We start from the raw sequence: 24,001 nt of genomic DNA on the forward strand, positions 1-24,001 counted from the left end.
TGGGGTCGTCAAGGATTGCTGGGCAGTGTGGCTTGTAGGGTCAGAAGGGACTGTTCCATGTTGCATATAAATAAAAATAAATTGTGGCATTCCAGGACGGTCACAATTGCTGACTTAATATGACACACTCAAAATGCTGTATCTCTGAATAAAAATATAACTCAGACATGGGCCTTCTCACTTAGACTCAGAGCAGCTAACTACAAAATCATAGACAATAGGTGCGCAAGTTCCAAATCCCACTGAGTTTGAAGGATTAAAAAGTAATGCAAGAGTTTCTTGGAATGGGCAAAGCACCATGCGGTGTGGTGGGGCCAGTGCACAGGTTCGGACAATATCGTGTGGTATGGTGGAGTTACAGCACAGGATCGGACAACACCGACTGGCACAGGATTGGAATAGGCTGCAGGAAGTTGTAAGCACAGCCAGCTCCATCAAGAGCATGAGCTTCTCCACCATCTTCAAAAGGCAATGCCTCAAGAAGGCAGCGTCCATCATGGCGGACATCACCCCATCACTCAGGACATGCCCTCTTAGTGCTAGCATCAGGGGGGAGGTACAGAGGCCTGAAGGCACACACTCAGCGATTCAGGAACAGCTTCCTCTGTTCCATCATCCGATTTCTGAATGGACATTGAACCCATGAACACTGCCTCACTTATTTTTTGCCCTCTTGCACTGCTTGTTTTTTTTATGTTCTTATTGTAATTTATAGTTAAATTAATATGTATTGCACTGTACCGCTGCTGAAGATAAATTTCACGACATATGTGAGTGATAATAAACCTGATTCTGATTCTGAAGCAGCAAGTTGAAATATTTTGCACCATGTCTCCATCCGCCACTTAACAAGTTTACAAACTGTGAATCTTACAAGCTTCTCTTCCTCTGCACTTTGATCTGTATTTTTAGCATCTGATTCAATGCTGTGCTTCCAGATGGCTGAGACACAACAAAAATGGAGAAGCTTCTTTGTCTTGTAGTTAGTTCTTGCATTGGGGTTCACCCAAAACCCAATGTTCTATCAGACTTAATATGGGGGAGGAACTACTAAAGGGGAATTTAACAATACACTCTGTGGCCACTTTATTAGGTACACCTGTGCACCTGCTTGTAATGCAAATATCTAAAAAGCCAGTCATGTGGCAGCAACTCAGTGCATATAAACATGCAGACATGGTCAAGAGGTTCAGTTGTTGATCAGACCAAACATCAGAATGGGGAAGAAATGTGATCTAAGTGACTTTGAGTGTGGAATGATTGTTGGTGCCAGATGGGGTGGTTTGAGCATCTCAGAAACTGCTGATCTCCTGGGATTTTCATGCTCAATAGTCTAGACTCTAGAGAATGGTGTCAAAAACAAAAAAAAAATCATCCAGTGAATGACAGTTCTGTGGGCGAACATGGCTTGTTAATTGGAGAAATCAGAAGAGAATGGCCAGACTGGTTCAAGCTGACAGGAAAGCAACAGTAATTCAAATAACCACGTGTTACAATAGTGATGAGCAGAAGGGCACACCAGGTCGAACCTTGAGGTAGGTGGGCTATAGCAGAAGACTGCACCGGGTTCCGCTCCTGTACCTAATAAAGTGGCCATTGAGTGTATTTCCTTTGGTGCAGAAGAGAAGATACAACTGAGGAACTAAACTAGACAGGGCAGGAAGACCTCTGCAGCCAGAGGCTCATAAGCAGGGGACAACTTAATATGACACAGAAAAAAGCTCCCAGCAGAGATATCTTATTACAAAATTATGAGGGGTATAGATGGGTAAATACAAGCAGCCTTCTTCCTCTGAGGTTGAGTGAGACTAGAACTAGAGGTCATAGGTTAAGAGTGAAAGGTGAAATATTTATGGGAAACAAGAGAGGGAACGTTAGAAGGTGGTGCGAGCTCCCAATGGAAATTGTGGCTAAGGATTTGTTTGCAACATTTAAGAGAAGTTTGGATAAATACCCTGTTCATGGTTGAGAGGAGTAAGATGCAGGTCAATGGGACTAGGCAGAGTGACAGTTCAGCATGGATTAGATGGGCAGAAAAACTTCTTTTGTGCTTAGTGCTCTGTGATTCTCTTAGTTCCACCCCCCATTTCTCTGAATCCTTGTAACTTATTTCCTCTTTCACAGGATCAACTCTCTTTTGATTCTTTCCTCGATTGCTTATTAACAGTATTTTATGTAACCAGTGAAACCACCAACTCACCTTTAGGAAAGCAGAGTGCAAAGGTGTGCAGAAAGGTGTCCTGTTGGCCAGAAAGAACTACAGTCTACAAATTACTGAACTTGAATGAATCAAGGGCAGCGGAAATTGACATACCAGTTGTCTTTGTTTTTGCCTTCTTTGAGGTCAAAGGAATGGAGGCTGCCATTTTGTGAAGCTGCTGTGCATACTCCATTTTGTGAACTGGTTTTGCTTGGCTGTCTCAGTGTTTTAAAGTAGACACAATGATTTTCCAGATAATCTGCTGGACTAGAGATCATTTCCAAATAAGAAGCTATTTGTGATGTGATCTTTGGTATGATGTAACATGCAAGTTTGTGAATGATAGTGTCTGTGTCTGCCCCGAGTGATTTGAGCTGGTTACTGGTTTGGTAACTGATTTAAGACAAAGGTCCATAAATTACCAGTTGTCACTTGTGGAAGAGGGCAATAAATGGATGCTGGCTTGGACCAGAGCCAATAAGAAGGTGACGGGTCAGTCAGAGATGGAAATGAAACATTTGAACTGGTAAGGAAAGTGTATAAAAATGAGAGGCTTCGAATGCTAGGCAGAGACATCTCTCCAGAGACCAACAATGGCAGATGTGGAGGACTCCACATTGGAGCATAGATTCCTTTCCCAGATATTACCTTTACTGTTCTTTGACTGTTCATGGAAGGTCAGGGAATGTAGTTTGCATAAATTCTCTTGCTTTTTTGTTGAGACAATAAAGGTATTTGTAAGTAAATACAGATTCTCTCTCTGTCTAATTGATCGTTATTACTAAGGGGTAATCCTTGTAACACCTCACAGACATCACCCAAGGTCAGGGTTGAACTGGGTTTACTAGATCTGTGTGGATGTAGCTATTTTGCTGCATCATTCTGCCATCTGTGTTTTGTAATTACATTTATAAAATGCCTTTTGTATGTTTCAAAATGCCCTCAAAGCACTTCAGAAACAATGAACCTCATATTCCTCATCCGATATTTCGGTCTGTGAAGCCTCTAACCTGATGGATATGATCATTGGTTTCTCCAACTAACGGTGATTTCTCACCCCTCGCCCTTTTCTTATTTTCCATTCTCGATTCTGGCTCCTTTCTTGCTCTTTCCCTTCTCCTTGCCAACCCATCTCCTCCCCCTGCTGTCCCACCTCCTTTCCTTTCTCCTATGGACCATTCTCCCCTCCTATCAGATTCCTTCTTCAGCTCTTTGTCTTTTCCAACGATCACTTCCCAGTTTCTCACTTCATCTCTTTCTCCCCACCAACCCACGATGCCCCTCACCGGGTCTCATCTATCACCTGCCAGCTTGTACTCTTTCCCCTGCCCGCACCTTCTTATTTTGGCTTATGCCCACTTCTTTTTCAGTCCTAATGAAGTGTCTCAGCCCAAAATGTTGACACTATTCCTCTCCTTAGATCGGGGGTTCCAACTTTTGTTTTATGCCATGGAACCTTACCATTAAGTGAGGGGGTCTGCGGACCCCAGGGTGGGAATGGCTGCCTGACCTGCTGAGTTCCTCCAGCATTCCGTACGTTTTGCTCTAGATGTCCAGCACCTGTAGAATCTCTTGTGTTAAACATTTAACAATTATAAAGAATTATATAAAAATGTTAGAGATTAAAGTGCAGATAGGGAATAAAATGTGCATAAATACGTAAATACTGTACCAGCATGTATTTACAATGTAAACAGCATTATAAAAGGTTTTTACAGTTGCATTGCAGTAACAGGGTAATAAATAGAGGTGGCTGGGGGTGTTAACTAGAATGGTTGATCAGATTAACTGCCTGGGGAAGAAACTTTTAAAATAGCGTGAAGGTGAAACTTAAAGAATTCTCTTAACCCAAAACACACACACACACACACACACCCTTCCCAGGAAGGACACATTCACCCAAGGTAACATCACTGTTTACCAGTAGTTAACTTGTAAAAATTGGTCATTCCTTCAGGCTTGTTATCACACATCTGGTGAACCTAAAAATCCATGAGCCGCTGGTTGCAGGGTTGAAAAAAACACAATACAAGGGTTGTGTCACAAGAGTGAATACGTAAGGTAGCTGGACCTGGAGATTTCTCCGTCAACAGATCCAACAATTTGCTCTGTGCCATTTTCATAATGATTGTAATTTCCTTGTCCATCTAGGCGATATTAACTCTTCAAACTGATCACTCTTTCCACAAGAGGTGTCACAGTAACATGTCAGTTTGCACGATGCTATTACAGCTTGGGGCGTTTCAGAATTCAATTCCAGCACCATTTTGTAAGGAGTCTCTGTACATTCTCCCCACGGAATATGTGCATTTTCTCCGGATTCTCCGATTTCCTCCCACAATCTAAAGGCGTGTGGGTTAGCCCATTAGCTGGTCATTGTCAATTGTCCCGTGATTAGGTTAGACTTGAATCAGAACAGTACAGGCTGCTTATCTCTTCCACCTGTCACCTCCTAGCTTCTTACTTTACAAACAAGGGATTCTGCAGGTGCTGGAAATCCGAAGCAACACACACAAAACGCAGGAGGAACTCAGCAGGCCAGGCAGCATCTGTGGAAAAAAATACAGTTGATGTTTCAGTATTGCCTCTCCCCCTCCCCCAGCCACCCCACCTTCCCCTCATCTGGTCTTACGTATCACCTTGAAAGTTCTTCCCTTCTCCCCACCTTCTTATTTGGGCTTTATCTCCCTTGCTGATTCCACAATCCATGATTCACGTTCAGGGACCCTACAACTTGTGTTCTCAGTAGTATTTATTTATTTATTGTGCTTTTTTTTGTACTTGTGTAGCTTGTCTTCTTTTGCATATTGATTGTTGTCAGACTTTGTGTGTAGCTTTTTGTTGATTCCACTGTATTTCTTTGTATTTACCGTAAGTGCCTGCAAGAAAATGAATCTCAAGATTGAATATGGTGACATCTACATACTTTGATAATAAATTTACTTGAAACTTTGTGTTTTTGCGATCTGTTTCCTATCATAACGCTGGATTTAGAGCAGTTAATTTTCACACAGTATGAGCCTCCCAGTCAACAGTGTGACAATGAGCAGATGATGTGTTTTACTTGATGTTCTTTGAGGCATAAATGTTGGCTAGTTACCAGAACCTCCTCCTCTTCAAAACAGTGCCATGTTGTTCAACACAGAACAAAGTCACTGCCTTAGGCAGTGATAAACACAGGAGAGTCTGCGAATGCTGGAAATATCAAGCAACACACACAAAATGCTGGAGGAATTCGGCAAGTCAGACAACATCTTTGGAGAGGAATAAACAGTCGACATTCTGGGATGAGAGACATCTCCTACTGAAGGGATTCAGCCCGAAATGTTGATGTTTACTCCTGTCTGTGGGTGCTGCCCGAAACCGAGTGCCTCCAGCATTTTGTGTGTGCGTGTTGCCTTAAGGCAGAGACTGAGACAGTGTGGAGTTTGTTCACTGCTTCACTAACCTGTTGCATCCTCCTGAACTCGCTAAGTGGTTTGAATCCCCAGCCTTTGGATGATGGAGAACAGGGCGGCCGTTTTGTGAATCTGTTTAAGTTTGTATCATGGCCTGCTCAGTTCCTCTACCATTCTGTGCATTAATTTTTCCATGGTCCACTCTCACTCCTGTCAGATTCTTCTTCTGCAGCCCTTTACCTCTTCCACCTGTCGCCTCCCAGCTTCTTACTTCATCCTCACCCACCTTCCCTCTCACCTGGTTGGACCTATCATTGGCCAGTTTCTAATCCTTCTCCTCCCCCCACCTTCTTATTCTGGATCCTTCTCCCTTCCTCTTTAGTCCTGATGAAGGGTCTTGGCCCAAAATGTTGACTGTTTATTCCTCTCTACGAATGCTGCCTGACACGTTGAGTTCCTTCAGCATTTTGTGTGCATTGCCTTAAGGCAGCGACTGTGACGGTTTGGAGTTTGCTGAGTGCTGCACTATCATATTACATCCTCCTGACCTTGCTTAAGTGCTTTGAACCCCAACCCCACCTTTAGGAGATGGAGAACAGGGTGTTGCATTTTGGGAATCTGTTTAAATTTGCAAATTAGGGTGGCATCTGAATTGTGTTCATGGAAAGCGCCCGTTTTGGTGCATCAGAGAAAGTTAAGATATTGCTCTAGAAGTTGGTGTGGACCATCTTTTGGGTTGAACAGTGGTCAATAGGTCGACTAGGAATGGTAGAAGAGTTTGAAATGTTGGGCCACAGGTCGCTTTTGTGGATAGAACAGAGGCACTTGGCAAGGCCATAATTTTTACCTCAAGACAAGAGGGAAGTAAATTGTCAACATTTCTGCATAGCCCTTCAGCAGAAGATGTCACTCATCCCAAAACATTGAGTGCTTATTCCCCTCCATAGATGTTGCCTGACTTGCTAAGTTCATCCTGCATTTTGTGTCTGTTACTCAAGACAAATGTATGGTCCTGTTCACGCCAGACATCCCACCCTGCAAAAACTCATTTCAGGGAGGTAGCACCATCAATTTGCGGGAGACTTCTGGGAGAGGTGGGATGTCTGCAATAGAGTAGCTCCTTAGCAGCTGGCCAGCTAGTTTAAATAACGTTAGCTATGCTAATGAACGAATGACACCTGTTAAACTCACCTCAACAAGTCTTTTACAGTCTTAACCCACCACGGGCAATAGAAAAGTCACTGTTGCAAACAGTGCAGCGAGCAACACTGTCATTATTTTGACCCCTATTAGGCAGGGGTACACTTTAGTGTAGTCTGGGGTGACGTACGTTTTATATTTTCTTTCTTTTTGGAACACTCTGCCATGGCGCGTGCTCTCACTTGCTTTCTCTCTCATGCTCTTGCTTGTTTGCTCTCACGCTCTCTCTCTCGCTCTCTTGCTTGTTTGCTCTCACGCTCTCTCTCTCGCTCTCTCGCTTGCTTTCTCTCGCTCGCTCTCAAAAAAACTGATTTCCGTGATATTGTATATAATTTGTGGGCATCAGGGAGCCACTATTCAAATGCGGGAGACTCCCGGAACTTCCGGGAGAGGTGGGATGTCTGTCATGCACAATAAAAGACTTGCTTGCAGCAGCATCACAGACACATTAGACACAAAAACTTCTCAAGAAAACATAAATGAAAGAAAATCATGCAAAATTATACAAGAAAGAACACTAGAACAAAAAAATGTCAATTGTCGTGCAAAGTGATCTTAGTGTTGCTGAAGTGGTGATGAGGCTGGTTGAAGAACAGTGGTTAAAGGGAAGAAGCTGCACTTGAACTTTTTCATGTGGGACTTCAGGCTTCCAAGCCTCCTGGCTAATACAGAGATTATACTGTGAGCACTGGATGTTCCTGGCCTCCACATTATTCCCTTTAATTGCCCAGCTTCCCATGCAACATTGCTTTGCAAGCGTGCAGAAAACTGTCCTCATGATTGGCCAACATAGTGTTGTCAGTGTTTCCATCCGCTCACTGCCTTCATAACTAACATTCCAATGGAAAAACAGTCAGTACAGAAAGGGTGAGCGAGTCTTGGCTATTCTCTTTTGAGAGAACGGAGGCTACTTGATACAGGTGTACAAGCTGATAAGAGGCATTGATAGAGCGGACAACCAGCAACTTTTTCACCAGGCAGAAATGACTAATACGAAGAGGTGGAAATTTATGGGGGGGGAGGTGTCAAAGGCAGGTTTCTTACACAGAGATTGGCGGGTTTATAGAACGTAGGGTGATGTAGAGGCAGATACATTAAGGACATTGAAGAAACTCTGAGATGGGCACGTAGATGAAGAAAAATGGAAGGCTGTGCAGGAGGGAAGGGTTGATTGATCTTCGAGTAGGTTAAAGGGTGAGCACCTCGTGAGCCAAAGGGTCCGTACTGTGCTGTAGTGTTCTATGTTCTATGTTCTATGTTCCGTGAATGGTAGCTTGTGGCTGGGAACCCATAAGAATCCTACCCAGGTGGAACAGGTTGCTTCAGTCCACCGGGGATCTAGCGCTCATAACCTTGAACCTGGGACAGAAATTAAGCTTCCATTAAAAATTTAATCTAGTTCAAATTTAAAATTAGTCTTTCGGCTGGTGCCCGATGATTGCACACATGACAATCCAAATCCAGTTCACCTAGTTATGTTACCTGCAGCATTTTCAATTAGGTCATTTAGATGTAAGACTTCGGAAAGGTTAATGGCATATTTTCCATTCTGTTGAACATTTTGCTTGTACTGCCTGAGACATTTGCTTCTGAAGTATGTTTGCTTCACTGCACCGAGACTGCCAATGTCCTTCAAGGGTTTTAAAAGTAAATGACGTTTGAATCACAAGAGGACAATGTTGAATAAATCTTTAATTGCTGTCTCGAACCTGTCTCAACCCCAGACTCTCTGTTCTCCCCTCACATCCCGAATCTCAGGGGCGGTGGGCTGAGTCCATGGAGCGATGCTGTCTTCTCACTACTACCATCAGGCAGAAGGTACAGGAGCTCAAAGCTCACATCACCAGGTTCAGGAATAATTATTGCCCTTCAGGCATCAGGCTCCTGAACCAGCACGGGTAACTCATTCAGCTCAACACTGAACTGATTTCAAAACCTACAGACTCACTTTCAAGGACTTTACAACTTATTTTCTTAGTATTATTAACTTCCCTTAGTTTGCACAATTTGTCTTTTTTTGCACATCGGTTGTTTGTCATTCTGTTTATGTATTCTTGTGATAAATTCTGTTGTATTTCTTTATTATCCTTTAAATGACCACAAGAAAATGAATCTCAGGGTAGTATATGGTGACATATATGTACTTTCATAATAAATTAACTGTGACTTTGATTCTGCTCGGTGAAGTACACTTGCTGCGCCATCAGAATGGAAGTGGTGGTTTGGCAAATGTGATGGCCAATGTGCGTGAGTAACAATCCAAGTGAACGATTAGTAACTGACAGGAATTCTGACAGGTTTAAGGACAGGCGAATTTCTCAGCTTGGATCTAACATACCTACAGAACAGATAAGATGATAAGTCATAGGAACAGAATTACGCTATTCGGCCCATCAAGTCTGCTCCGCCAATAGATGATGGCTGACCTATTTTCCCTCTCAATCCTTCTCCCCCTAACCTTTGTCAATCCGTACTAATCAAGAACCTATCAACCTGAATTGACTTTATTTTTTACATCCTTCACATACATGAGGAGTAAAAATCTTTATGTTATGTCTTCGTCTAAATGTGCAATCATAGTCATTTATAATAATTTATAATAAATAGAACAGTCAATGTAACATAGAAATACACTCAAATCAGCGTGAGTTAATCAGTCTGATGGCCTGGTGGAAGAGGCTGTCCCGGAGCCTGTTGGTCCTGGTTTTTATGCTGCGGTACCGTTTCCAGGTGGCAGCAGCTGGAATAGTTTGTGGTTGGGGTGACTTGGGTCCCTAATGATCCTTTGGGCCCTTTTTTCACACCTGTCCTTGTAGATGTCCTGAATCATGGGAAGTTCACAACTACAGATGCGCTGGGCTGTCCGTACCGCTCTCTGCAGAGTCCTGTGATTAAGGGAGGTACAGTTCCCATACCAGGCAGTGATGCAGCCAGTCAGGATGCTCTCAACTGTGCCCCTGCAGAAAGTCCTTAGGATTTGGGGGCCCACACCAAACTTCCTCAACCGTCTGAGGTGAAAGAGGCGCTGTTTGCCTTTCTCACCACACAGCTGGTGCGTGCAGACCACGTGAGGTCCTCAGTGATGTGGATGCTGAGGAATTTAAAGCTGTTTACCCTCTCAATCCCAGATCCATTGATGTCAATAGGGGTTAGCCTGTCTCCATTCCTCCTGTAATGCACAACCAGCTCCTTTGTTTTTGCAACATTGAGGGAGGGGTTGTTTTCTTGACACCACGGTGTCAGAGAGATGACTTCTTCCCTGGAGGCCACCTCGTTATTGTTTGAGATTAGGCCAATCAATGTAATGTCATCGGCAAATTTAATTAGCAGATTAAAACTGTGGGTGGCAACACAGGCATGGGTATACAGGGATAAAGGAGAAGACTTAGTACACAGCCCTGAGAAGCTCCTGTGTTGAGAGTCAGAGGGGTGGAGGTGAGGGAGCCCACTCTTACCACCTGCCGGCGATCTGACAGGAAGTCCGGGATCCAGCTGCATTAGGCAGAGTGAAGGCCAAGGTCTCTGAGCTTCCTGTCGAGCCTGGATGGAACTATGGAGTTGAATGCTGAACTGTAGTCCAAGAACAGCATTCTCACATAAGCATCCTTCTTCTCCAGATGTGTAAGGACATCACGTAGAGCAGTGGTTATTGTGTCATCTGTCGATCGGTTATGTCGGTTGGCGAATTGTAGGGGATCCAATTTGGGTGGTAGCAAACTGCAGATGTAATCCTTGACCAGCCTCTCAAAGCATTTGCTTATTATTGAGGTGAGTGTGACAGGACGCCAGTCGTTCAGGCATGTTACCTTGGTCTTTTTTGGGTACAGGGACAATGGTGGATAATTTGAAGCAGGAGAGCACTCTACACTGGGAGAAGGAGAGATTTAAAATGTCTGTAAACACACCTGCCAGTTGTGCTGCGCACATCCTGAGTACTTGCCCTGGGATGCCGTCTGGTCCCGCAGCCTTGTGACTGTCCACTCGTTGGAAACACCTGCGTACCTCAGCCTCAGAGATGACCAGGTTGCAGGTTGTAGCGGTGGCTTTCCTCGGAGGCTCAGAGTTAGCGCCATCGAACCGAGTGTAAAAGCGATTGAGCTCATCTGGGAGAGAGGCCGCGATGTTGGCGGCACCACAACGATTGGCTTTGAAGTCTGAGATGGTATACAGCCCTCGCCACAAGTCCCGTGTGCTATTCATTGTAAATCTTGACCCAATCTTGACCCTCTGCTTTAAATTTAATGTACAGGGGGGCAGTAGTGGTTAGCATGATGCTGTCACAGCTCGAGGCGTTGGAGTTCAGAGTTCAATTCCAGTGCTGTTGGTAAGGAGTTTGTATGTCTTCCCCATGAATGTGTGGGTTTCCTCTGGGTGATCTGGTTACTGCACAGGACCAAAAGAAGCTGCACAGGGTTGTAAATCTAGTCAGCTCCATCTTGGGTACCAGCCTACAAAGTACCCAGGACATCTTCAGGGAGCAGTGTCTCAGAAAGGTAGCGTCCATTATTAAAGACCTCCAGCACCTACAGCATGACCTTTTCTCTCTGTTACCATCAGGCAGGAGGTACAGAAGCCTGAAGGCACACACTCAGTGATTCAGGAACAGCTTCTTCCCATCTGCCATCAGATTCCCAAATGGACATTGAACCTGTGAACACACCTCACTTTTTTTAATATACAGTATTTCTGTTTTTTGCATGTTTTTTAATCTATTCAATATACGTATACTGTAATTGTTTTACTCATTTATTATTATTTTTATTTCATTTATTTTTTTCTATATTATGTATTACATTGAACTGCTGCTGATAAGTTAACAATTTTCACATCGCATGCTGGTGATAATAAACCTGATTCTGATTCTGACATAGACCAGAGAAGTAACTCATTTAATTCCTACACACAAGAGATTCTGGAAGTTCGGGGCAACACACACATGATACCAGGGAACAGGCAGTCATTGTTTCTGGCTGAAACCCTTCATCAAGGCTGGAAGAGAAGGGGCAGGAGCCAGAATAAAAGGCGAGGGTTGGGGCAGGTCAGGAGTTTGTGGGTGATAGATGAATCTAGGTGAGTTGAAAGGTGGGGGCGGGGGGAGAAGAAAGGAAATGATGTGAAAATACAAGAGGTTTTGTAGAAGTGGAAATCTGATGCAACACACACTCAGCAGGAGAAACCCAGCAAGTCGGGTAGCATCCATGGAAATGAATAAACAGTGGATGTTTCAGGGGTGAGCCCTTTTCAGGATGTTTAATTTTTGTCTTTCTGTAAGGCAGGGGTTCCCAACCTGGGGTCCAGGGACCCTTGCTTAATAGTATTGATCCATGGCAAAAAAAAAAATTGGGAACTCCTGCTCTAAGGAGTTTTGTGTTGTGGAATGGCACTAACAGTTCAACGTGTTTCAAATGATTGCTTTGTTAGACGTTAAACTGACACATCTAATGTTAAGGTTTGGCTGGAATCTACTGTGAGCGGGAGTGAGACCTGTGGTTTCCCCTGAATCCATTGCGAACGGGAGTGAGACCTGCGGTTTCCCCTGAATCCATTGTGAACAGGGGTGAGACCTGCGGTTTCCCCTGAATCCATTGCGAACGGGAGTGAGACCTGCGGTATTCCTCTGAATCCATTGTGAATGGGAGTGAGACCTGTAAAATGCTGGAGGAACTCAGCAGGCCAGGCAGCATCTATGAAAAAGAGTAAACAGTCGACATTTTGGGCCGAGACCCTTCCTCAGGACTGGAAAAATTGTAAGAAGTTAGAGCAAGATGGTGGGGAGAGGGGAGGAGGAAATACAAGGTGGTAGGTGATAGGTAAAACCGGGAGGGGGGAGGGGTGGAGGTGATTGCGGAAAGTGATAAAGGTCTGGAGAAGGAGGAATCTGATAGGGCAGTGTAGAAGAGCGTGGAAGAAAGGGAAAGGGGAGAAGCACCGGGGGAGGTGATGGGCAGGTAAGGAGATAAGGTGAGAGAGGGAAACAGGAACAGGAATGGTGAAGGTGGGGGGATGGGGGCAAATACCAGAAGTTTGAGAAATCAGGTTGGAGGCTACCGAGATGGAGTATAAGGTGTTACTTCTCCAAGTTGAGTGTGGCCTCATCGCAGCAGTGGGGCGGGGGGCCTATAGATGGACATGTTGGAATGGGATTAGGAAGTAGAATTGAAATGGTGGCCAACGGGAGATCCTGCTTTTTCTGGCGTAAAGTGCTCAGCGAAGCAGTCTCCCAATCTACATCGGGTCTCACTGATATACAGGAGGCCACACCAAGAGCAGATACAGTAGATGACCTCAACAGATTCACAGTGTTGTGTTGCCTCGCCTGGAAGGACTGTTTGGGGCCCTGAATAGGAGTGAGGGCAGAGGTGTAGGGGCAGATGTGGCACTTGTTCTGTTTGCAAGGATAAGTGCCAGGAGGGAGATTGGTGGGGAAGGACGAATGGACAAGGGGGATCAGGTAGGGAGCGATCCCTGTGGAAAGCAGAAAGTGGAGGGAGGGAAGGATGTGCTAGGTGGTGGGATCCTTTTGGAGACGGTGGAACCTATGGAGATCTACGTGCTGGACGCAGAGGCTACAAGTGGAACCCTGTCCCTGGTGGGGTAGTGGGAGCATGGGGTGAGGGCAGACATGGAAGGGATGCGGTTGAGGGTAATGTTGATGGTGGAGAAAGGGAAGCCCCTTTCTTTGAAGAAGAAAGACACCTCCCTAATTCAGGAATGAGAAGTCTCATCCTGAGAGCAGATATGGAGGAATTGAGAGAAGGGGATGGTGTTCCTATGAGTAACAGAGTGAGAAGAGGTATATTCCAGGTAGCTCTGAGAATCAGTGGGTTTATAATAGACAGCAGTAGATAAACTGCCTCCAGAGATAGAGACCAAGAGATCAAGAAAGGGGAGGGAGGTGTCGGAAGTGGACCAGGTAAATTTGAGGGCAGAGTGGAAGTTGGAGGCAAAGTGGATGAAATCGATGAAGTCCGCACCAGTGGAGTCATTAATGTAGCGTAGGAAGTGTTGGGGAGTGATACCAGTGTTGGCTTGGAACATAGACTGTTCCACATAGCCAATGGTCAGGCAGGCGTAGCTGGGACCCATGCGACTGCCCATGGCTGCACCTTTTGTTTGAAGGAAGTGGGAGGAGCTGAAGGAGAAATTATTGTGAGTGAGGACCAGTTCTGCCAGACAGAAGAGAGGGGTGCTGGAGTGAAACGGGTTGGGTCTGTTATCTAGAAAGAAGCAGAGAGCTTTAAGACCCCCCTGATGGGGGATAGATGTGTATAAGGACTGGGCATCCATGGAGAAAATGAGATGAAAGGGTCAGGAAACTTGAAGTCATTATGGGAAAGAGCTTGTTTTGTTGTCATTTCGGTTGTTCTGCTAAGCATTGTGGGCAGGCTTTAGTATGTTGGTGCCAGTATGTATGGCAACACTTGCGGGCTGCCCTAACACATCCTTGGCTGTGTAGGTTGTTAATGCAAACAACACATTTCACTGCCTTTTTAATGTACATGTGATAAATAAATCTGAATCTGATACTCCGGTTATGTTTCATTGCACAGATTATGTGAACAGTCTTTGTCCTCTCTCTGCTTGCCTTTTCACTTGGTCTTGGAGCTTCTACAGGAGGAATTATTCTATTCTTCATCGTCTGATATAATTAATATATAATTTATATTTTGTGTGTTGTTTGAACCAACGAGCCTGAGATGCTGTTGCAAGCAATTAGTTCAATGTACCTATCCCTCACTGTGACGGTGACTCACTGTACCCATCCCTCGCTGTAGTGGTACCCGTCTCTCACTGTACCCGACCCACGCTGTACTCAACCCTCATACCTGTACTTCACTATACCCGACCCTCGCTGTACCCAACCCTCATACCTGTACCTCACTGTACCCATCCCTCACTGTACCCGACCCTCGCTGTACCCAGCCCTCATACCTGTACCTCACTGTACCCAACCCTCGCTGTACCTAAACCTCATACCTGTACCTCACTGTACCCAACCCTCATACCTGTACCTCACTGTACTGATCCTCGCTGTCCCCAACTCTCATACCTGTACTTCGCTATACCTGACCCTTGCTGTACCCAACCCTCATACCCGTCCCTCACTGTACCCAACCCTCGCTGTACCCAACCCTCACTGTACCCAACCCTCATACCCGTCCCTCACCGTACCCAATCCTCATACCTGTACCTCACCGTACCCATCCCTCGCTGTAGTGGTACCTGTCCCTCACTGTACCTATACACACAACAATAAACCTGAAGTGACTTGAATTCCATTTTTTAAAATATATTTCTACTAACATTAACTCTTTATTCCGTTCCAGGCCTCTCAACGTGCTCTGGTCTGAATTTGTGAAGTGTCTGGTAAGGATTAAACACCTTTATTAAATGGATTAAAGTTCAAAGTAAATTTTATTATGAAAGTACATGTATGTCACCACATAGAACCGTGAGATTCCTTTTCCTGCAGGCATACTCAGCAAATGCATAGAATAGTAACTATAACAGAATTAATGAAAGACCGCCCAACTGGGGCATTCAGCCAGGGTGCAGAAGACAACAAATTGTGCAAATGCGAAAAGAAGAAACAATATTATAAATAAATGTGGAGAAAATGAGATAAAGAGTCTTTGAAAGTGAGTCCATTGATTGTGAGAACGTTATCTATGGTGAGAGCGTTTCAAAGCGGCAGGGTCCAGGGCCCAGAGTAGGGAACAACCTGAGCTTTGAATATTTTAGGCTCCGGGCCAGGTTGAAAAAGGCCAGGGTGTCCAGGCAGAGGTGAAGGATGGGCTGGTTCAGCCACTGCTCCACGAGTTTTACTCAACTCCGCAGTGAACTTCGACTTGCTTCTCTGCGAGGTTAACTCATCTCTACACTATCAGAGTGCGGGCTCACTTTTGAGAACTTCAGTTCTGAATCCTATCTGCTTACTTTTATTGTTTGGACATTTTTTGTTTTTATGCTGCACATTTGGGTGTTTGATGGTCTTTTTTTAATAGGTTCTGTTGGGTTTCTTTGTTTTGCAGCTGCCTGTAAGAAAATGAATCTCAAGGTCGGATAAAGCATATATATTTTGATAATAAAGTACTTTGAACTTTGAAGTTTGTGCATTAATAATTCGAGATTGACTATTCATTATTTAATAATCAACGGCAGATTGATAGTTCGCAAACGAGGAAATCTGCAGGTGCTAGAAATTCAAGCAACACACATAAAAAATGCTGGTAAAAAAGCAGGCCAGGCAGCATCTATTGGACCTGTACCGTCCTGACAAAGGGTCTTGGCCGGAAACGTCAACTGTACCTCTTCCTATAGATGCTGCCTGGCCTGCTGCGTTCACCAGCATTTTTTGTGTGTGTTGCTCACATTGATAGTTATAATGTAGGCTCCTTGCCGCCATCTTGTGGTCGAATAATATTTCATCGCGGCAGGTGGATCATGTCTCTTGCTTGGGGTGTTTCATGCAACATTTCCTTGTGTATCTTCTAGCTTGCTTGTGAATATGTTGTACTTGCCACATTCCTACCTCATGATCTTCTCTGGCTGGCCCACACATTGGGGATGAGTTGACTAGATGACTTAAAAGATGGTTTTTGCTTCTGCAACACATTTCCTCTATACAAGCGTAGGGAAAATGAAATAATTGTGACTCCAGATCAGATGCAGCACGAAAAATACAGAAGGTAAAGAATACAATAATAAAATTAAGAAACAATAAATATAAAACATAAAATGGCTTATATACATATATTGATGTACATAAAGTGACTGACAGGAAGTAATAAATTAGTGGTGGAGTTAGTGGGTGGAAGTGTTGATCAGCCTTACTGCTTGGGGAAAGTAACTTTTTTTGAGTCTGGTGGTCCTGGCCTGGATGCCACATAGCCTCCTCCCTGAAGGGAGTGGGACAAATAGTCAATGGGCAGGGTGGGTGGGATCATTCATGATGTTACTGGCCTTTTTCCAGCACCTTTCTTGTGATGCGTTGGGTGGTATTTTTTACCCGTTGTAGAGCCTTACTGAAGGCTGAAGTGCAGTTTCCATACCAAGCAGTGATGCAGATTGTTAGGATGCTGTCTTCTGTGCCTCTGCAGAATGATGCGACTATCATTGGATGTCCAAAGTCTGGCTGCCTTCAACCTCCTCAGAAAGTAGAGGATTATGGATTCTTCTGCCAACGGAGCAGGCGGTAGTTGGTGGGGTGAATGGGTACTTATGGAGTGATATACCCCGTTCTCCTGATATGTGGTGTTTCTGTGTTCTCCTGATGCACGGCCGTGAGGTTCTCAGTACCATCCTGAATGTCCGATCACCTCGAGCAGTGGTGGGTCTGAAGTTTCCTGGAATCAGTGGGATATTTGCACCCCATAACACAAACTGGAACCACTTCCTCTGGGCACTGATAATCTCTTCCCCTGATACAACTCTGAACAAAATATAAACTCAAGGGAATCTGCCAATGCTGGAAATCCAGAGTAACACAGAGGAATTTAGCAGGTCAGTCAAGTTCTGTGGAGGAGAATAAGCAGTCAATGTTTCAGCCTAAGACCCTTCATCAGGACTGCTCAGAATGATCTTTGACTGAAATATCAACTGTTTATTTATTTCCATTGACCTGCTGAGTTCCACCAGGATCTCGTGTGTGTTGCTCTGGTTTCCAGCATCTGCAGAATCTCTTGCGTTAGTATTACTACTCGTAACTTTCCACTCCTTTGTAAAGATTGAACCAGTCCTGGATTTTAGCTTTGCAATAAGCACACGGCTGAGTAAGAAACTTCAGCACATAACCTATTGCTGGATGAACTCTGAGCTCCGCCACTGATTTCTGAACAGTCCACGAACCCGTGATTACCACCTCACTGTTTTAGTTTCATAATTTTTCTGGCTTTATTATTGTGACTTTTCGTCATATTTATGAATTGCATTGCACTGCTGCAGCAAAGCAACACATTTCATGTCAATCAGTGAAAATAAAGCTGTTTTCTGATTCCGGTGTGTTGGACAAGTGTAGTTTTTTATAAATGATTAATAGGCAGTGCCTTGGCAAAAATAATTACTTTGAACTTTGAAACCCCCCCCCAACCCCCACAGTATTGCTTCACTTAAGGTTACAGCCTTGCATACATGGGAACTGCATGGACAAAACTATTTAATTCACGCTTAGCGAGATATTTTTGTTCCTAATGTAGTCTGCAGGATACATTACAAATACCATGATTAAACTTTCTATAACGACATTTACAGAGATTTACAAAGCAACAGGGCTTTCGGCCCACTCTGTCTGTGCTGGCTCTGAACAACCTATCCTTTACTAATCATGCATCAACCCATAACGTTAACTTGTCCAAGTTAAATACCATTGAGGCCATGGTCTTTCCTCACTGCTGCCATCGGGAAGAGGGTCCCACATCCCAGGTTCAGGAACAGTAATTATCCTTCAGCTATCAGGCTTCCGAACCAGCATGCATAATTTTACTCACCCCAACTCTGAACTGATTCCACAACCTATGGACTCATTTTCAAGGACTCTGCATCTCAATGTTCTCTGTTATTTATTACTATTATTTTTATTTCGCATTTGCAGCTTCTCTTCCTCCACAGATTGTTTGCTAATCAATCTTTGTGTGTAGTTTTACATTGATTCTGTTGTATTTTGTTGTTCTACTGTGACCATCTCTTGAAATCAGTATTTATAACTCTGCCAAAAAATTCCTGGAACTATTGACTGCGAAAATTATACAACAATCAGTCTAATGAGTCACATAATAAAGATTTTGTTGAGAATTGTTCTGAGTCGAATTAAAAACAAGGCCAGAAACTTTTAAACTACAATATGGGTTTATTGAGGATAGAGGAACTAGGAACACAATTTTCATACTACGAATGCTTTCAGAAAGGGCAATTGAATATCAAAATGATGTCTTTTTATGTTTCATTGATTTCACTAAAGCATTGGACAAAGTGCAACATGAAAAATTATTTCAAATTCTCACTAAACTAAACATTGACGGAAGGGACCAACAACTGCTTCAAAATTGATATTGGAATCAAATGGCCGTGGTAAAAATTGATGGTAATATAAGCAGTTGGACTAAAATTCAAAGAGGAGTTAGACAGGGTTGCATTGCCTCACCGGAATTATTTAATATCTATAGTGAAATGACTCTCAGAGAAGTAGAAATCCTAGATGGGATAAAAATTGGAGTTGTTAACATCAACAATATAAGATATGCAGACAATACCACCCTAATAGCAAGTGTTGCAGAAGACCTACAAATCCTCCTGGACAAAATAGTACAAACAAGTGCAGATTTTGGTCTAACCATCAACTGTAAAAAACCCAAATATATGGTAATATCAAACAGCAGGATACTCCCAACTGCCAATTGTACATCGGTAACCAAGAGATTGAACAAAAGACCAGCTTTAATTACCTTGGTAGCTTTATATCACAAGATGCTCGAAGTAAAGCAGAATTAAAAAGAATTGCCATTGCCAAAACCAACTTCCAAAAAATGAAACCTATTTTTGCCAACAGACACATTTCTATGACAACAAGGCTTGGGCTACTAAAATGTCACATCTGGTCAATCTTGCTGTATGCTTCTGAAACATGGACTGTAACACCAGAACTCCAAAGAAACTTAGGAGCAACAGAAATGTGGTTTCTTAGAAGAATGCTGAAAATATCATATAGAGATAGGGTAACTAATGAGACAGTACTCCAACGTGCCCAGACAAAAAGATCTTTAATGAGAACATTAAATGAGAGGAAACTTAAATTCCTGGGCCATGTCATCAGAAAGGGAGAAATAGAATGCCTTACATTACAAGGTTGTATGTCTGGGAAATGCGGAAGAGGAAGGCAAAGAAAATATATGGACACTGTGAAAGAACTAACAGATCTAAGTGTGCGAGATATCTTTGATGTTGCAAGGGATCGTTCGATGTGGAGAGCCATGATCGCCCAAGCATGTAACGCGCAAGGGCACATGAAGAAGAAGAAGACTGTGAATGCCTGCAAGAAAATAAATCTCAGGGTAGTATATGGTGACCTGTGTGGGTGTGGGTGTTGCTCAAAATGTCCAGCATTGGCAGAATCTCTTGTTGCTGCTTAAAACTTACCATTCCTGCACTAGTCCTGGAGTTTAGCTTGTGCAATAAGCTGCACAACTGATTAAATAACACTAATTAAATATAGTCGGCCCTCCTTATCTGTGGGGGATTGGTTCCGGGACCCCCCACGGATACCAAAAAACACGGATGTTCAAGTTCCTTATTTAACCTGATCAGTGCAGTGGTCTTGAGGACCCAGCAGAACCCCGGACCTTGTTTAACTTCCTTATTTAACCTGATCAGTGCGGTGGACGTTAGGACCCGGTGGCGGAGCTCTGAATCCGTAATGTTTCTGTTCACGAAAATAATCACGATCACGATTGAAAATAAAGTGGAAATAATAAAGCGATTGGAAAGAGGTGAAACGCTATCGGTCATTGGAAAAGCGTTAGGCTACAGTCGGTCAACGATCGGAACAATTTTAATGGAGCATGTGAAAGGCCTTGCCCCGATAAAAGCTACAATTAATACTAAGCAACGCAGTGGTTTAATTATTTAAATACATATGTTTCTTAAGTGTTTTATATGCATAGAAAGGTAAAATATATACTATATACTAAGACAAACGTTTGACTAACTGACATTAAATAATACCAGATGTACGTGTTCCGACTTCAAATCCGACTTAAAGATGGACTCAGGAATGGAACTCGTTCATAACCTGGGGACTGCCTGTACTTTTAAATCATCTCTAGATTACTTATAATACCTAATACAATGTAAATGCTATGTAAATAGTTGTTATACTGTATTGTTTAGGGAATAATGACAAGAAAAAATAGTCTGTACATGCTCAAACAACAAGTGCTGGAGAGAGAACTTCCGGGTTTTCCCGATCCACGGTTGGTTGAATCCGTACATGCGGAATCCGCGGATAAGGAGGGCCAACTGTAGCTGATTAAATAAGTTAAATTCCACAACATATGGTCTCACTTTCATGGAGTCTACAACTTACGCTCTGTGTATTATTTATTACTGTCATTTGTTTTTTCTGTATTTGTACAATTTGTTGTCTTTTGCATATTGGTTGTTTGTCCATCTTTGTGGAATTTGTTACCACAGGCAGCTATGGAGGCCGGGTCGCTGGGTATATATACGGCAGAGATTGATAGGCTCTTGTATGGCCACAGCATCAAAGATTATGGGGAGAACATAGAACATAGAATAGTACAGCACGGTACAGGCCGTTCGGCCCACATTGTTGTGCCGACCCTCAAAGGGGAATGGGCTAAAGAGGGGGAAAACAATGGATCAGCCATGATTGAATGACAGAGCAGACTCAATGGGCCAAATGGCCTAATTCTGCTCCTATATCTTCTGGTCTTATGGAATAATTGATTGAATGCGAGATATTAGTGCTGTGGGATCCTTTGCATCCAGACGTCAGGGGATATAGAGCCTTGGTTTAATATCTCACCTGAGAGACACCCCTTCAGCCAATGCAGCTCACCTTTGGTATTGCGCCCAATCTCCTTTGATAAACCTCTCCATTCGTTCACCCCTCCTTCCTCCAATTTTTGTGGATGAACTCAAGCAGAATCCCCATCAAGCCAAGTCCCAATTAAATTTACAACCAGCTTTACAAAGTCAAATTGATTATATTGTCAAAGTACGGTATATATCACCATATACTACCCTGAGGTTCATTTTCATGCAGGCATTTACAGGAAAATAAAAAAGAACAATAGAACTTATGAAATTTTACACATAAATAAAAACTGACCAACAACCAATGAACAAAAGAAGACAAATTGTACTAATAAAAATGATAAAATATAACCAAGTTGGCACCTCTTGCCTACTCTACCATTCAATAACACCATGGCTAATCCTTTACCTCAGTCCTATTTTTTTCGCTCACTAATTCCTTATCTCTTTATTCTTCTAATTTTGAAGCATCTGTTCTTCTTTGTTTTGAGGCTCAGTGTCCACCTTGGGCAGAAAATTTCGACCCTCGGGGTGAAGAGATTTCTTCTTGGCCATCCTGAATGGCCAACTTCCTGTTTTGTGAGAGTGACGATTCCTGTTTTGAGACGCCCGAGCCAGTGGAACCCTCCACCCCGTGGAGCCCTTTAAGAAACTTGTACATTTCATTCTAAACTTGAGCTTTAGCTCCTCCAGAAATAAAACTACTGGCCTTTTGCTGTACCCCAGAGACCATTCAAACCCCTGACCGTTCACCCCAATTCCCAGGCACCCTTGAACCTCTGACCCCTCACTCGCCACAGGGACCCTTCAGCCACAGCTGTGATTCATTTAATAGCTTTTACACCTCTGCAGGTTGTGGGTTCAATTCCCAGTCTGGCCTCTGAATTTTTTTGTTCTTTCATTCTTTCTGAATATAGAACAACTTGTATTGATGGGAAGTTTCAGGTCACCCAGTGACTGTATTGTGAAAGGTGTGAGTTCATGAGCCACCTCAGGAACGTTGGCTGACACTCCAGTGCAGTACGGGAGGAGTCACCTTCAGGGGTGAAATGTCCGGACTTGCCTACCCTGTCAGGTGAACAGAAAACGAAATCCCATAATATATTTCAAAGGGAAGTGCTAGTTTCACCTCAAATGTCTTGGTCAGATCGGTCTTCCGAATCCGAGTCCACTGGAGGCGGGAAAAGGCGATCGGTCTTGAGGTTTTTTTTTTAACTTGTGTTCTGTGTTGTTCTGCTGAGCATCGTGGGTATGCTGTGGTGGTGCTGGAATGTGTGGTGACACTTGTGGGCGGCCCCCAGCACACCCTCGGCCTGTGTTGGTGTTAATGTAAACAAGGCTGTTTCAATCTGGATCTTGAATCCCTCACTCAGCGTTGCTGGTGATTATTACCTCGCTGTTTATGGGCGCTTGGAGTTGAATTGGTTAGAGGCTTCTCCCAGTGCCCATCTCTCCTTGGCTCAAAGTTCTTCAGGACATCCTGCAAGGTGGCGTGAATAGCACTCACTCTAATTCAGAACTGGCTCCAAAACCTATGGACTCACTTTCAAGGACACTACAGCTCATGCTCTCAGTATTATTTATTTACTTATTTACTTTTTAATTTGCGCAGTTTGCCTTCTTTTGCACATTGGTTGTTTGTCGGTCTTTCTGTGTAGTTTGTCATTGATTCTATTGTATTTCTTTGTTCTGTGAATGCTCACAGCAAAATGAATCTCAAGGTAGTATATGGTAATATATATGTACTTTGACAATTCAATCACTTTGAACTTTAATAGAAATGGACTTTGTAATTTTTATCTTCTGGGGAAGTGGCACGGTAGCATTACAGTTAGCGTAACGCTTTCCAGCGCACGTGATCCCGGTTCAGTTCCGCCACTGCCTGTAAGCAGTTTGTACGTTCTCCCCGTGACCACGTGGGTTTCCTTCAGGTCGTCCCGTCTCCTCCCACAATCCAAAGATGTACAGGTTAGTTAGGAAATCGTGGGCATGTGATGTTGGCAGTGGAAGCATGGTGGTGTTTGTGGGCTGCCCCTAAACACACCCTCGGACTCTGTCGGTTATTGATGCAGAATGATGCACTTTACTGAATGTTTCAACCTACATGTGACAAATAGAGCTAATCCTTACAATTGAATTTAATCCACGGACAGAATTGGTTCGAATACTCCTGAGCCAGTCAGGAGTGCTGCTGCTGGCTACAAAGATAAGTGCACCCTATTCACTTCCAGTTTTCCTAATCTCGTGCCTTTCTGTTGTGCTGCCAAGTGCTACTCCTGTCAATAAGGACTTCCTCTTGGCAAGTGTATTCGTCAGCATAATGCTTACGCAAAAGCAGGCATGCATTGTGCTTAAAAAAGTTATTCCAGGCTAGTATCTGCAACTAGAAGGAAATATTTAACAGGGACTAAATAACGCAAGGTCTTGTAACAGACTCGCAATGTTCTGAGCTGCAGGCTCTGATCCGGTGCAGCGGAAGATGGTCAGACTGTTGTTAAAATTGTCATCAGAGACTCCAACTCGGCGTAGAGCAAGTGGCAAGAGCATTTCAAAGCACTGAGGAGTTTAATTAACGTTCAAGGTCAAAGTAAATTTATTATCAAAGTATGTATATGTCACCATGGTGCTGCTGCAGCTTATTTTCTGCTACTTA

At 43.6% G+C, this 24,001-nt stretch overlaps 1 protein-coding gene across 1 annotated transcript in view; it reads left to right on the top strand.

Moving 5' to 3' along the window:
* The window catches only part of LOC140212191 (bifunctional heparan sulfate N-deacetylase/N-sulfotransferase 2-like), a 566,492-nt gene that overhangs the window by 109,932 nt on the left and 432,559 nt on the right, over positions 1-24,001 (top strand). The window contains exon 3 of the mRNA XM_072282865.1: positions 15,126-15,165. The gene's annotated coding sequence lies outside the window, so the exon portion shown is untranslated. The remainder of the gene's footprint in view (positions 1-15,125; positions 15,166-24,001) is intronic.

The sequence above is a fragment of the Mobula birostris genome, chromosome 18 (assembly GCF_030028105.1).
Source record: "Mobula birostris isolate sMobBir1 chromosome 18, sMobBir1.hap1, whole genome shotgun sequence".
NCBI lineage: Eukaryota > Metazoa > Chordata > Chondrichthyes > Myliobatiformes > Myliobatidae > Mobula > Mobula birostris.